Raw genomic sequence first — 15829 nt, 5'->3', positions numbered from 1 at the left:
CTCAGGACCCTGGGTGTGCCAAGCCCATACTCACCAGATGTGAGCCCCTGATATCAACGTCACTAAACAAATTAACGTTGTGTACATTAACTTGCATATGTAATTACACTTAAATCAAAAGGAAATCTCAACAAAAAAACATATCACACTTTTTTTTTAACCACTTGTTTCCATAACTCTTCCAAAATTATCTTCCTCTATTTTTCAGGCTTATTCATAGTGGGAGTGAGGGTGCTCACTCTCACTATGAATCCCATGCAAAATGAGCACCCAACATCAATGTTGGGAGAAAATAGGTATGTAGTATTGCTGAAAGTGAGGGATGTTATGATAACACATCCATGCATCATGCAAAAACATAAAAATAGCTTTAGAGTGAGTTAATAGTTCATTACAGGTAAGTACTCTTGTTTGTTTAAATATATTAACTTCAATAACATAGATTTGTAAATTTTAACTACAGCAATGTTAAGTCTAAAATCAAATTAAATAGCATCATTAACAAACATAAAAATTTATCTCCTTCACTAAATGGGAATTAAATACAGGTAACCCCCGTAGAGCATGATAGTTAGGTTCCTATAAAATGTCGTATTGTGCGAAACTGTGTTATACAGGACTAAAAAAAAGTACAAAAAGGTGGGTTACATTCCAAAAGCTAACAAAAATGCATTATTTTGTTAACAAAATGTTAACAAAACTAACAAAAATACACCATTCTAGATTTCGTGTATCTTCTGCACTCTTTAAAAAAAATCAGTAATCTGGTTTTGTTTGCTTTAGCTTCATAAATCTTTGTGAATGTCATCGTATGGAACTAAGCATTTTTGAAACTCCCTTTTGAACTTTGGGCTCCTTTCATTCAAAACTCTGCATTCAAAAAATAAGATTCTAATTGCTCGGCTAACTTTTATGCCTTCCCATATGCTTTTTAGTGTAAAATTTGTAAGTTTAGAATTTTCATCTGTGCTATCATCCTCTGAATTGATTTGGTTTACCTCCGATGCCATTTCCACCAAATCTGCTTCACCAGCCTCTTTATCTACCAGTAATCCTTGAACATCTTCAGTACTCATATATATTTTTAAGAGCACCGACGACTAAGGCCATGTTGCTCTGCATATATTGTCTATAAATTGGTTGTGTCCTAAAGTTAATTTTCTATTTTGATGGACAAAGTAAAATAAAATAAATTAATTTTCTCTTTATACTCTGGGGCGACCAAACGGTCAGAGGAGTTCGCATGATAGATTGAATACAAGAAACAGCACCATATTCAGTAGTCACAGGCTTGAACCCAGTCACTCAAGGCATGTGTACTTAGGCACCCGCACGCCTGACCACTAGGCTACAGCAGCCTTCAAAGTATCCGAGTTTCTGGGAGAAAAAAACATGCTATCCTTGCCTGAGCCCAACTAAATCAGCCATGTTGTGAAAAAGATCCATAAAAATTCCTCCCGTTATCAATGGGATTTAAACTCAGGTATTTTCCACCCAGTGTGGGGCAAAGGGCAATACTATCAACTGTGCTACCCACGAGGGCTTCAGTAGTCATATCATCAAAACCTTCCCCTCCTACCAACGTAGCAAGTTCTACTATCACACCGATTCCGTTTTCTGATGGTTCGAACTGACTTTGGCCATACATTTTTCCACATGTATTTAATGATGACTGTTTTACTTCTTTGAGCAATAAAGCTATGATTCCGATACATTCCACAATTGAGAAATGTTACCATGCCTCCATTACTTCAATAGATTTGGAATAAATTTTTTCCAAAATCCATTGTAACAATTTTCTGATGTAATGAGTTTTAAAGGTGAATATAATGCCTTGATCTAATGGCTGAATGAAAGAAACTGTATTAACACAACTGTGGTGGTAGAAACATAACTTCAAAGTTTGAATGACTGAAATATTTTGGATGGCCTGGCATGTTATCCAATAGAAACAGAACTTTGAAATCTAGATTGTTCCATAAGTTCAACAAGCACAAGTTCAATAGCACAGAACATAACACAGGATTTCCTAACAAAATAAAATACGAGGATTTCTCTTTTTTTTCTTTTTTTTTTTACCAACGAGTCAACAGCGGAGATTCAAAAAGAGTGGAAATGTTGAAAAATTAAATCCAACATAATAACAGGGTTTTCCCCGCACAAAAGCTGAAAAATACCCTCTTATGCAAGGTTTGCCGAAATTCTCTAATTGTGTTATATAAGTACCGTGTTGTGTGAGGATTCCTGCAATTTATCAATTATGTTAGAATTACCATGTTATATGGGGGTTGCCTAAATATTAACTGAGACAATCATTCTACAGCTGCATATGTGCATGAAATTTGCAAGTGGTTCCAAGTGTTTTTGTTTTGCTTTTGAATTTGCATTGTATTTCTGAAATTTTTTTCCCCTCTTTTCCATATTTCATAATTTTCGCAATAGGCAGAGTGATTACCTCTACAGTTTGGACACTGTAAAGACTGTGCAGAACATTCAGCATAGGTGCGTTTCTTGGACCCAAATGAACCACATACAGCTGTCCTTTGACATACTGCAAGTGAAGGCCCAAATTTCAGACATTTTAAGACTCTGAAAGGGTTTATTAGTATATATAGTCTGTCATAACACTACTGTTACATATGTTGGTGGATTTCTTACATTAAATGTTAGTATATGTCTTGATGAAACTAAGGCACCACCTCTTTTAACAATAATAATTTAACAATAAGGGTTATAAGGAATGCAGAACTGGAATTTGGGGAGTACAACGTCTACAGAAAGGATAGACTGGATAGGAAAGGAGGAGGGGTTATGCTATTAGTTAAGAAATACATAAAATCCAAGGAAGTGAAGCCAGTGGACATCGCTGGCTGGTGCAGATTCGAGCCAGTTTGGTATGGCATAAGCATTGGGAGATCAAAATTGAGAGGAGGAGTGTGCTATAGGCCTAATGACTCTGATGAGTATAATAAGAAACTGTACAGGGAAATAGATTGGGCCAGTAAATCAGAGAGTCTTATAATGGGAGATTTTAATTTCCCAGATATTGACTGGATTTTGGGGGTTGGTCACTCACACACTAGCAAGGCTTTTGTGGATTTATTGGAAGATTGTTTTCTACATCAGCATGTTCGGGAGGCAACTAGAGGGAGGACTACTCTTGATTTGATTATCTGCAGTGATTCTTCATGCATTAAGAATCTGCAGATAAATGAACCTAGGTGACAGTGATCACAGTGTGCTGAAGTGGGATTTACTCAAAGAGGTAACTACCATTAGGGGTAAAGCGAAGGGTTATTGCTTTCGTAAAGGCGACTACGATGGACTGAGACAGTATTTAAATTCTATACAGTGGGACCAACTGATGATGTTACCAACAGCAAATTCAAAATGGGAAGCATTCAAAGAACTTATCTTGGAAGCTACTAGGCTTTACATACCAACTAAGAAATATTGTTCAAGGTTTAGGCCTAAATGGATATCAGATGAACTGATGAGGCATATGGCAGAGAAGAAACATGCATGGGATACATACAAATTAACACATGACACAGAAGCCTATGATAGATACAAGTTGATCTGTAACCAAGTTACAAAGGAGGTTAGGCAGGCGAAGGTAGATTACGAGAAATCTTTGGCAAGGAATGCAAAGAAAAACAGCAAAGAGTTCTTTACTTACGTAAACTCTAGAAGGAAGGGGATGAATCAGATTGGTTCACTTGATATCGATGGGTCAACTGTTGATGATCCTGCTCAGGTAGCTAACAAATTAAATGAATATTTTGCGTCGACATTCACATGAGGAGTTATTTAGCGAGGGGAAAGCCAGAGGTGTATTCAACTCTAGCAGTAAGCTAGAGAATCTTATAATAACTGAGAGTAAAGTGGAGGAGAAATTGTTGAAGATAAACACAAGAAAGGCACCCGGGGTGGATGGGATCTATCCAGTTATATTAAAGAAGGCAGCAGAGGAAGTAAGCAAACCCTTAGCCATAATTATGAGAGCTTCCTTGGACTCAGGGGAGGTACCCACAGACTGGAGATATGCAAATGTGACCCCAATTCACAAAGGAGGATCAAAGGCTGACACAAGTAATTATAGACCTGTGAGTTTAACGTCTGTTCCAGGAAAATTAATGGAGGCACTAGTTAAAGAAGCACTGCAGGATCATTCAGACAAGAATTCAGTTATAGCTCGGACACAGCATGGTTTTGTTAAGGGGAAGTCTTGCCTGACCAATTTGATTGGATACTATGATGCAGTCACAAAGGAACTGGATGCAGGGAATAACTTTGATATTATATACTTGGATCTTAGAAAGGCTTTTGATACTGTTGCACATGGAAGACTGCTGCACAAATTGGAGCAGTCTTCCATTGGAGCAGGCACTGGAGGCAAATTGCTGCTATGAATAAAGGGGTGGTTGAGGGGGAGAAGACATAGTGGTAATCAATGGACACTGCTCGTCGTGGACTAATGTTATTAGTGGAGTCCCTCAGGGCTCAGTGTTGGGTCCATTATTGTTTTCTGTATTCATAAATGATATTGATGATGGTATATCAAGCTTAATGTCGAAGTTTGCATATGATACAAAGGTAGGCAGGGTTGTCACGGACACTACTGACACTATGCTGCTGCAACAGGATCTGGAAAGGTTGAGCAGATGGGCTGAGAGGTGGCAAATGAAGTTTAACATTGACAAATGTAAAGTACTACACATGGGAAAAAGCAACCCCAGAGCAACGTATCAACTCTGTGGTACTACACTGACAGTGGTAGAGAATGAAAGGGACCTGGGGGGTGGTTGTGCAGGCAGATATGAAGTTCTCTGAGCAGTGCAGATGGGCTGCAAGAGTAGCTCATGGTGTATTGTCAATGATATATAGGAATTTTTCAAGCAGGGATAAGGAGGTGATTTTTCCCTTGTATAAGGCAATGGTCAGGCCACACCTAGAGTACTGTATACAGGTCTGGAGGCCTCATTTCAAGAAGGATGTAGAGCTGCTGGAACGAGTACAGAGAAGGGCAACAAGATTAGTGAATGGAACAAAGGGGTGCTCTTACGAAGAAAGGCTTAAGTTTTGCAAATTACAGTTTCTGGAGACTAGGCACCAGCGAGGTGATCTGATAGAGGTGTATAAAGCCTTGAATGGTTTGAACATGCTCAATGCTGATGGGATTCTTCCTCTCGCTCAGAATAATCACCTGAGAGGGCATAAATTCAAATTGAGGAAAGACAGATGTAGGATAGACGTGCGGAAATTTGCCTTTAGCCAGCGGGTGGTTGGTTGGTGGAACAGACTTCCGTCCCTTGTCGTGGAAGTTGATAGCCTAAATAAGTTTAAGGCTCAGCTGGACATGTATTTTGAACGAACAGAGGGGTGAAGTGGAAGTGGTTTTTTTTTTTTTTTTTTGGCTGATGCTGCATAAGCTTGCTTTCTTGCATCAAATGCCTCTACTAATGCTAATGCTAATGCTCTTGGCCAGAATTTCATTTTCATCCAAGAGTTCTGCGCAATCTCTTCATCGAATATACTTCTCTTCATAGATATACATAGAAGTCCCATTTTGTTATGACTCCTTTCAAGTGGAATGGGGGGGACTTGCATTCCTTCAATCCATTCAAGTAACAGTTCACATTGGTGCCAGCTGTCAATTTTCAAAAAGATAGATATCAAATAATTCTGAGCAAGAGAAAAACAGGAGCTTTTTGGAAAAAGCAGGATATTTTTAAAATCCAGACTTTAGATATGATGTTAAAATCCACTGACAACATCACATTTTACATTAAAATATAGCTGAAAGAATGTGTACCAGTAACAGTACGCTTTAAAAGCATATCTAGAATTTTTCTGTCTGTATATTTCTGTTTGGACTCTGTTAGACATCAATTGATAATGATTACTTCAAGAAAGATACTCCTGCAGCCTTTATCCTCATTAGAAATGCTCAGCCACTAGCCTCATAAGTTCATCTCTCATCCATATATATCTAAATCTTAAACAATGTCACTCTTTGTGTGAGGCGCCTCCGTAGCCAGGCGGGAAGGAGCAGCAGTGCGTAGCACACGCTTCTTGATTAGACCAGGGTTCGAGCCCGTCAGCACCAAATACGGAGGATGCGGAAAGGTCAGGGAATGACCACCGCATATTCCTGGAGCAATATGGCCTTAGTTGCTAATGCTCCTAAAAACCAAATAACAACAACAACTCTTTGTGTGAAAAGCTTGGTAGCTTCTACAGTTACTTCCTTGGGTGTTTCCCATTTAGAACATGAAGCTGGTGGCATTATCAGTCAGTCCAACTGAAAAGAATTTAAAAACTGTCTAAGACCATTGTAATCACCTTTATGAAAGCAATATCCCTTCCTTTTACCCTTGACAGTAGTTACATCTTTAAGCAAATCCCACATCAATACACTGCGATTACTAAGACCTAGCAGTTCCTCTATCTGGAGTTTCTTAATGCATGAAGAATTACTGCTGATAATCAGCTCGGGAGTATTGCTTTCTTTTGTTGGCTCTTTTCCACTAGTGTAGGAAGCATGTAATCCAATTAATCAAGAAAAGATTTACTGGCTGGTCACTGTGCAAGTGACCAGCCCAAAGATGCAATCAACATCTGGAAAATTAAAGTCCCCTGTTGTAGGACATTCTGATTTACTAGCCCAATCCTAACTTATACAAATTTGTCTATATTACACATTATATCATTTGGCCTATAACATACCCCTACCATCAATTTGTTTTTCTAATGCTTATGTTACAATTGACTCAACTTTGCACTAGATATCCATGTCAACCAGATGCACTGCCTTCGAGTCAATGTGCTTCTTAACCAAGAGGTAAACACTCACCTTCCTGTCCTGTCTGTAAGAATTGTACACGCCATATTCAAATCCTGCATTTTCCTTCATCTGAGTGGCACTATGTTTCTACTAGCCTTATGATGATTGCATGTATACTTGCGTGTACACCAATGCTAGGAGTTTGGTAAATAAATTTGATGGATTTGAAGTATTGCTCAAAGCATCAAAGGGGGATATTGTTGGGATATCAGAGAGGGTGTCACACAGATATAAGGAATGCAGAACTGGAATTTGGGGAGTACGGCGTCTACAGAAAGGATAGACAGGATAGAAAGGGAGGAGGGGTTATGCTATTAGTTAAGAAACACATAAAATCCAAGGAAGTGAAGCCAGTCGACATCGCTGGACAGTGCAGTGTCAAGTCAGTTTGGTGTGACATAAGCATTGGGAGATCAAAACTGAGAGTAGGAGTGTGCTATAGGCCTAATGACTCTGATGAGTATAATAAGAAACTGTACAGGGAAATAGAGTGGGCCAGTAAATCAGAGAGTCTTATAATGGGGGATTTTAATTTCCCAGATATTTACTGGAATTTGGGGGTTGGTCACTCACACACTAGCAAGGCTTTTGTGGATTTATTGGATGATTGTTTTCTACATCAGCATGATCAGGAGGCAACTAGAGGGAGTAATACTCTTGATTTGATTATCAGTAGTGACTCTTCATGCATTAAGAATCTGCTGATAGAGGAACCACTAGGTGGCAGTGATCACAGTGTGCTGAAGTGGGATTTACTCAAAGAGTTAACTACCATCAGGAATAAAGGGAAGGGTTATTGCTTTCATAAAGGCGACTACGATGGTTTGAGACAGTATTTAAATTCTATACAGTGGGACCAACTGATGATGTTACCAACAGCAAATTCAAAATGGGAAGCATTCAAAGAACTTATTTTGGAAGCTATTAGGCTTTACATACCAACTAAGAAATATTGTTCAAGGCTTAAGCCTAAATGGATGTCAGATGAACTAATGAGACATATGGCAGAGAAGAAAAATGCATGGGATACATACAAATTTACACGTGAAACAGAAGCCTATGGTAGATACAAGTTGATCTGTAACCAAGTTACAAAGGAGGTTAGGCAGGCGAAGGCAGATTACGAGAAATCTTTGGCAAGGGATGCAAAGAAAAACAGCAAAGAGTTCTTTACTTATGTAAACTCTAGAAGGAAGGGGATGAATCAGATTGGTTCACTTGATATCGATGGGTCAACTGTTGATGATCCTGCTCAGGTAGCTAACAAACTAAATGAATATTTTGCGTTGACATTCACACATGAGGAGTTATTCAGCGAGTGGAATGCCAGAGGTGTATTCAACTCTGGCAGTAAGCTAGATAATCTTGTAATAACTGAGAGTAAAGTGGAGAAGAAATTGTTGAAGATAAACAAAAGAAAGCCACCTGGGGTGGATGGGATCTATCCAGTTATATTAAAGGAGGCAGTAAAGGAAGTAAGCAAACCCTTAGCCATAATTATGAGAACTTCCTTGGACTAAGGGGAGGTACCCATAGACTGAAGATGTGCAAATGTGACCCCAATTCACAAAGGAGACTCAAAGGCTGACACAAGTAATTATAGACCTGTGAGTTTAACTTCTGTTCCAGGAAAATTAATGGAGGCATTGGTTAAAGAAGCACTGCAGGATCATCTAGACAAGACTTCAGTTATAGCTCAGACACAGCATGGTTTTGTTAAGGGGAAGTCTTGCCTGACCAATTTGATTGGATACTATGATGCAGTCACAAAAGAACTGGATGGGGAACAACTTTGATATTATATACTTGGATCTTAGAAAGGCTTTTGATACTGCTGCACATGGAAGACTGCTGCACAAATTGGAGCAGTGTGGCACTGGAGGCAAATTGCTGCTATGAATAAAGGGGTGGTTGAGGGGGAGAAGACAGAGAGTGGTAATCAATGGACACTGCTCATCGTGGACTAATGTTATTAGTGGAGACCCTCAGGGTTCAGTATTGGGTCCATTATTGTTTTCTGTATTTATAAATGATATTGATGATGGTATATCAAGCTTAATGTCCAAGTTTGCAGACGATACAAAGGTTGGCAGGGTTGTTACGGACACTACTGACACTATGCTGCTGCAACAGGATCTGGAAAGGTTGAGCAGATGGGCTGAGAGGTGGCAAATGAAGTTTAACATTGACAAATGTAAAGTACTACACATGGGAAACAGCAACCCCAGAGCAACGTATCAACTCTGTGGTACTACATTGACAGTGGTAGAGAATGAAAGGGACTTGGGGGTGGTTGTGCAGGCAGATATGAAGTTCTCTGAAGAGTGCAGACGGGCTGCAAGAGTAGCTCATGGTGTCTTATCAATGATATACAGGAATTTTTCTAGTAGGGATAAGGAGGTGATTATTCCCTTGTATAAGGCAATGGTCAGGCCACACCTAGAGTACTGTATACAGGTCTGGAGGCCTCATTTCAAGAAGGATGTAGAGCTGCTGGAACGAGTACAGAGAAGGGCAACAAGATTAGTGAATGGAACAAAGGGGTGCTCTTACGAAGAAAGGCTTAAGTTTTGCAAATTACAGTGTCTGGAGACTAGGCACCGGCGAGGTGATCTGATAGAGGTGTATAAAGCCTTGAATGGTTTGAGCATGCTCAATACTGATGGGATTCTGTCTCTTGCTCAGAATAATCACCTGAGAGGGCATAAATTCAAATTGAGGAAAGACAGATGTAGGATAGATGTGCAGAAATTTGCCTTTAGCCAGCGGGTAGTTGGTTAGTGGAACAGACTTCCATCCCTTGTTCTGGAAGTTGACAACCTAAATAAATTTAAGGCTCAGCTGGACAGGTATTTCGAACGAACGGAGGGGTGAAGTGGAAGGGGTTTTTTTTTTTTTTTTTTGGCTGATGGTGCATAAGCTTGCTTTCTTGCATCATATGCCTCTACTAATGCTAATGTCCACATTTCATGAACTAAAAAATACTTCAAATTTCTGAAATTTGTTTACTATACTCCTAGCATTAGTGTAGCAAGTATATATGTACCTGTTTTTGCTCCTACTAACCCTGACACATCTGATGTAACTGCTTGTCACATGAGGGTTATTAACACACCTTGTAATCCCATACATGTTGTTTTTCCTAGCTGCTGTTACCCAATAGAAGCAGAGCCAGAATCAAAGCTGTGTATCCCCCCCCCAAACACTAAAAGATTACTAATCCACCTAACGTTGCTTCAATTGTAGTTTTAGTTGGGTTTTAGGAGCATCAGCAACTAAGGCTGATTTTCTGTTTTTGCTGGATGAAAAACCCAAGTTTCCAGGTGAAAAACCTTGCTACTATCAACCACAAAAACTCAGCCACATTGTGAAAAAGACTCACAAAAATTCCTCCCATCATCGACAGGATTCGAACTCTGGTCTTTTCCACCTGGTGTGGGGAGGACGGCAATCCTACTAACTATACTACCCACGAGGGCACATTGCTTCAATACCATCAGAAAATATCCTTGCATCCCTTCTATTTATGTATATTGCATCCCTTCTATTTATGTATATCGCATCCCTCCAAAAAACACTCTTCCTTGTTAAAAAGCACAAGCCATCAGTCATGAGCCTCAGATGCCAAACTGACTGACAAGGTTCTCATCATTTACTACCTCCTGGACAGAACAGCAGATGCTTTCAAATTTAATCTTAACTTGCAATTTTTTCTCAACATTGACCTATACCTATTAAATAAATATTCAGATCGCCTATTCTCAATATCATTAGTGACAACACTAATGAAAAGTTGATGAGCATCACCTTTTGTGCCCTTAAATGGCAGTAATTGTTCTACAACATCATTAACTTCTGTTGGTATCAGGCATTCCTTGGTCCTATTCCACCTATCCTTTTTGCATATTTTCCATTTCCTAAACTAAAGATCCAACAATAGCTACTTCCTGCAGAAACACTTTCTGCCATTGGGATTGTTGCTGATACACTACTGTACATGTTGGTAATGAGGTGGCACTTGATGGGATCCCCATTTTAATTCCTTTAAGGGGCTTCAATTCCTCGAGCTCTCATACCCATCAAAACACTGAGTTTGTGCTGAATTTCCTCACATTCTTTTGCATTCACAAAGACATCCCCTTAGATAGAAACATATCTCACTCCACAAACATCGAACAAGAAGCCCTTTTTAAAAAGCTGTCTTGTAGGAAAATGCCCTCTTCAGTTTTCCCCTAGCGAGAACAGCTCTTTGAGCTCTCTGCTTCACTGCTCTACTCCAAGGAATGATTTCTGTTTAAATTTAATTTATTTTGAGAATAATACACTAAAATGAAAGGAATGCCTAAGTAACAATCAATAAGATCAATAATAAAACTACACTCTTCACACATTATGCAACATAATATGTATTATGCTTACATTGTATATTATGCTATACAGTTATGTTCATAATGTTATAAACTTAGTTTATAGCTTTAGTAAAAACACTTCTAATATTAATTATACTCCTATGGAACTACAAAAAATGAATTCATCCACCATAGCATTGACTATGGTGGATAAATTCCCTCTGACTCATTTTTAAGCAGTTTTGGAAACTAAATATGAAACAATTTCACTTACTTTATCAAATAAACACAAATAATACCTGCACTACTAATTTTAAAATGTCCTTAACAGAGTACAAATAATGGTACCCACTGAATTTCACTCTACTTCATACACACCTACGTAATCTATTATGTTCTATGATATACACTGAAAGGACAGAATTCGTGGGATACCTGGTTCCTGGGCAACACGACGCCGTCAGTCACCCCTCTCACTAGTGGATGAACTTACTGCTTGGCAGGTATATAGGTACACTGCTTTCACATAGACAGTAATTCAATATCAATATGGATAAATGTTGGGAGTTAATTGACTTTGAAAGAGGTTTGACAGTGGGTGCCCAATGCATGGGGATAGATGTCTATCACTATGTCTATCACAGAGGTGGTACAGAAATTGCATTATCCCCGTTCAACAGTATCAAGAGTGTATTTGGAATACATCTTTTCTTAAATAACAGCTCATTGTGGACAGTGCTGTGGGTGGAGAAGGTGGCCGTCGACATCTGTCTTGAATTGTTTCAGCCAACCGGAGAGCAACAGTGGCACAAATCACCGCCGACTTCAACAAGAGAGGTGCCAAAAACGTCTCCACCAAGACTATCCAGAAATCATTAGCTGCAATAGGTAAGGGGACCCACCGACCCACCAGAGTCTCACTGCTAACACCACTGCTAACTCTACTCCTCAACCGGGCGAAAGATCGGCATTGGACCTTGGATGATTGGAGATGGGTCTCCTGCCCTGATGAGTCCCGTTTCCAGTTATTTCGAGCAGACGGGAGTTGTGTGTATCTGGCGGAAGCTGCATGAAGCTATGCACCCATCATGTCAAAAGGAACTGTTCGGGCAAGTGGACAGTCGGTAATGGTCTGGGGCGTGTTCAACTGGCACATGTTGGGACCTCTGGTATGCCTAGACGCATCTCTGAATGGTCCAGGTTACGTGTCCATCCTTGCAGACCATCTGCATCCCATCACGCACCCACAGGGCAATGGACTCTTCCAGCATGACTGACCCCCCAAGGAGCCATGGTGACTAGAATATGATTCAAAGAGCATTCTGCAGATTTTTACCACATTGGAATGGCCTCCCCGTTTACCGGAAACGAAACACGGGGAGCATTTTTCGGATGCTGTGGAAAGGTCTGTTTCAGCTTTGGATCCTCCACCCAGGAATGCGACGGAATTATGGACAGTGGTGCAGCAAGCATGGACGGAAATACCTGTGGAATGCTTTTGTGAACTAGCAGACTAAATGTGTGACTGCCCTTATCCGGGTGAAAGGTGGGTTTACCGTTACTAGGTAGGTATCCCATGATTTCTGTCCAATCAGTGTATTATGTTGTATGATAAATGATGTGAATAAATATTCAACACTTATGATAGTATTATCATCACTGTGAAATGCTGCATCTATTTTTGCATTTATTTCTACACTGTGTATATTGTCTTTAAGTTTATTTGCTTCAATATGTCAAATAAATGTCAATTTCAAATGAACTAATGAGACTCGTGATATAGAAGAAAAATGCATGGGATGCATATAAATTATCAAGCGACTCAGAAGCCTATGGCAGATATAAGCTAGTCTGTAATCAGGTCATAAAGGAGGTTAGGCAGGTGAAGGCAGATTACGAGAAATCTTTGGCAAAGGATGCTAAGAAAAACAGCAAGGATTTCTTTACTTATATAAACTCTAAAAGGAAGGGGATGAATCTGATTGGTCCACTTGATGTCGATGGTTCGACTGTTGATGATCCTGCTCAGATAGCAAACAAACTGAATGAGTAATTTGCATCTACATTCACACATGAGGAGTTATTAAGGTTTGAAAATGGCAGAAGGTTATCAAATTGTAGCAGGGTGCTTAATGATTTCGTAATAACTGAGAGAAAAGTGGAGGAGAAATTGTTGAAGTTAAACATAAGAAAGGCACCTGGGATGGATGGGATCAATCCAGTTTTATTAAAGGAGACGGCAAAGCAACTAAGCAAACCCTTAGCCATAATTATAAGAGCATCCTTGGACTCAGGGGAGGTCCCCACGGACTGGAGATGTGCAAATATTTCGCCAATTCACAAAGGGGGATTGAAGGGTGACACGACCAATTAGTTTAACTTCTGTTCCGGGTAAAATAATGGAGTCACTGGTTAAAGATGCATTGCAGGATCATCTAGACAAGACTGCAGCAATAATTCAGACACAGCATGGGTTTGTTAGGGGAAGGTCTTGTCTGACAAATTTGATAGGATATTATGATGTGGTTACAAAGGAACTGGATGCAAAAAATAATTTTGATATCATATATTTGGATTTCAGGAAAGCTTTTGACACTGTTGAGCATGGAAGACTATTGTACAAATTGGAGCAGAATGGTATTAAGGGTAAGTTGCTACAATGGATAAAAGGATGGTTGAGTGGGAGAAGACAGAGGGTGGTAATCAATGGGCTGATCTTCGTGGACTAATGTTATTAGTGGAGTCCCACAGGGTTCGGTGTTGGGTCCAATGTTGTTTTGTATATTTATCAATATACAAAAGGTATATCGGGGTTGTTAATGACAATAATGGCAGTGTGCTACTGCAACAGGATCTAGAAAATTTGGGCAGATGGGCTAAGAAGTGGCAACTGAAGTTTAACCTTGACAAATGCAAACTACTGCATATGGGTAGAAGTAACCCCAGAGAAACGTACCAACTGTGTAGTACTACACTTAAGGTGGTAGAAAATGAAAAAGACCTGGGAGTAATTGTGCAGTCAGATATGAAGTTTTCTGAGCAATGCAGACAGGCTGCCAGGGCAGGTTATGGGGTTTTGTCAATGATATATAGGAATTTTGCTAGCAGGGAAAAGGAGGTGATTGTCCCTCTGTATAAGGCAATGGTCCGGCCACACCTTGAATACTGTGTACAGGTCCAGAGGCCTCATTTTAGGAAGGATGTAGATTTGCTTAAGAGTGTACAGAGAAGGGCAACAAGATTGCTGAGGGGAATGAAGGGATCCTCTTAGCAAGAGAGGCTTAAGTTCTGGAAATTGCAGTGGCTGGAGACTAGGCACCTGTGCGGTGATCTGATTGAGGTGTATAAGGCCTTGAATGGGTTGAGCACGCTGAATTCTGATGGGATCCTTCCACTCGTTCAGATTATGAACCTAAGGGGGCATAAATTCAAATTAAGAAAAGACAGACGTAGAATAGATGTGCGTAAATTTGCCTTTAGCCAGCGGGTGGTTAATTGCTGGAACAAACTTCCATCTGTTGTTGTGGAAGTTGATAGGTTATATAAATTTAAAGAGGAACTGGACAGGCATTTGGCGGGAATGGTGTGATTTTTTTTTTTTTTTTTGGCTGATGCTGCATACACTTGCTTTCTTGCATCACATGCCACTACTACTACTACTATTTCCCTCCACTTGAAATTGAAAAATCACATCTACATACAGTACACAAAGCAAAAAATTTTATTCTTTCCATATTTCACATACATAGAAATTCTTTCACGTCTTCTGAAATTTTACATTCTATTTCTTTGGAATCTTACTGAAGATCACTGTTAATTACTTTCATACAACACATGAAAAAGAAAGATAAATACAATGAAATGTTATGGTATCAAAAATCAACACTAAGCATTTCTGGCATTCTAACTTCCATATACTTCAAGCAACACAGACTAGAAGTCTGACAGCCAATTCATTAATGAAATGAAAATAAGGAAAAATACACAGAATTTTTTAAAATTTCTGAATTTAATGGTAAAGCCGTAGTTTTACTCTTTATTATTTTTTTTTGCAAAAATGAAGTAAAAATATGTTAAAACAGTGTGTGTGATGGAAGAGTCAAAAAGACTGATTCTCTATCATAAATCTAAAGCACTAACAGGGAGGGTTCAGAGTATCTCTGTTATGTTGTTTTAACAGAAGGAAAAAGGACTCACACCAGAATGTTAAGTCCTTTTGGCGTAGGACAGATTATGTCACTGTCATCTGGTCAATCATCTGTCTCTAAAGTGGTTCCAGGGTGCATAAGATGGAGTATTTGCATAATCCATATTTGCTTTTTAAGTCTATAACACTTTTCTGAAGGGCTGAAAGGAGCAGCTAAGCAAAGGCTGATGCAGTGCCACCAAGTGGCCAAGATAATCAGAAATTAGTAGGGTTAATTATGTTAATTTAAGAGAAAAAAGAAAGGTAACTTTCCTTTCTGAAAACTCTGCTGATTCCTTGTAGCAAAGGAAGACTTATTAAGTAGAGAGATAAAAAGAAAGCACCATAAATGTAATGAAAATCCAAACCTCCCAAAAACTTGATTCATTTCATTTTCTTACTTTTTCTGATAGTATCCCAATTATCAATTGTTTCAACCACTTCTCA

At 39.3% G+C, this 15829-nt stretch overlaps 1 protein-coding gene across 1 annotated transcript in view; it reads right to left on the bottom strand.

Moving 5' to 3' along the window:
- LOC150091450 (exportin-4-like) overlaps positions 1-15829 on the bottom strand; it is a 748459-nt gene that overhangs the window by 633837 nt on the left and 98793 nt on the right. The gene's annotated exons all lie outside the window — the stretch shown is intronic.

Source organism: Mastigoproctus giganteus, chromosome 1, assembly GCF_048544385.1.
Source record: "Mastigoproctus giganteus isolate SK-2022 chromosome 1, ASM4854438v1, whole genome shotgun sequence".
In the NCBI taxonomy this organism is placed as follows: domain Eukaryota; kingdom Metazoa; phylum Arthropoda; class Arachnida; order Uropygi; family Thelyphonidae; genus Mastigoproctus; species Mastigoproctus giganteus.
This window is presented reverse-complemented; position numbering and strand designations above follow the sequence as displayed.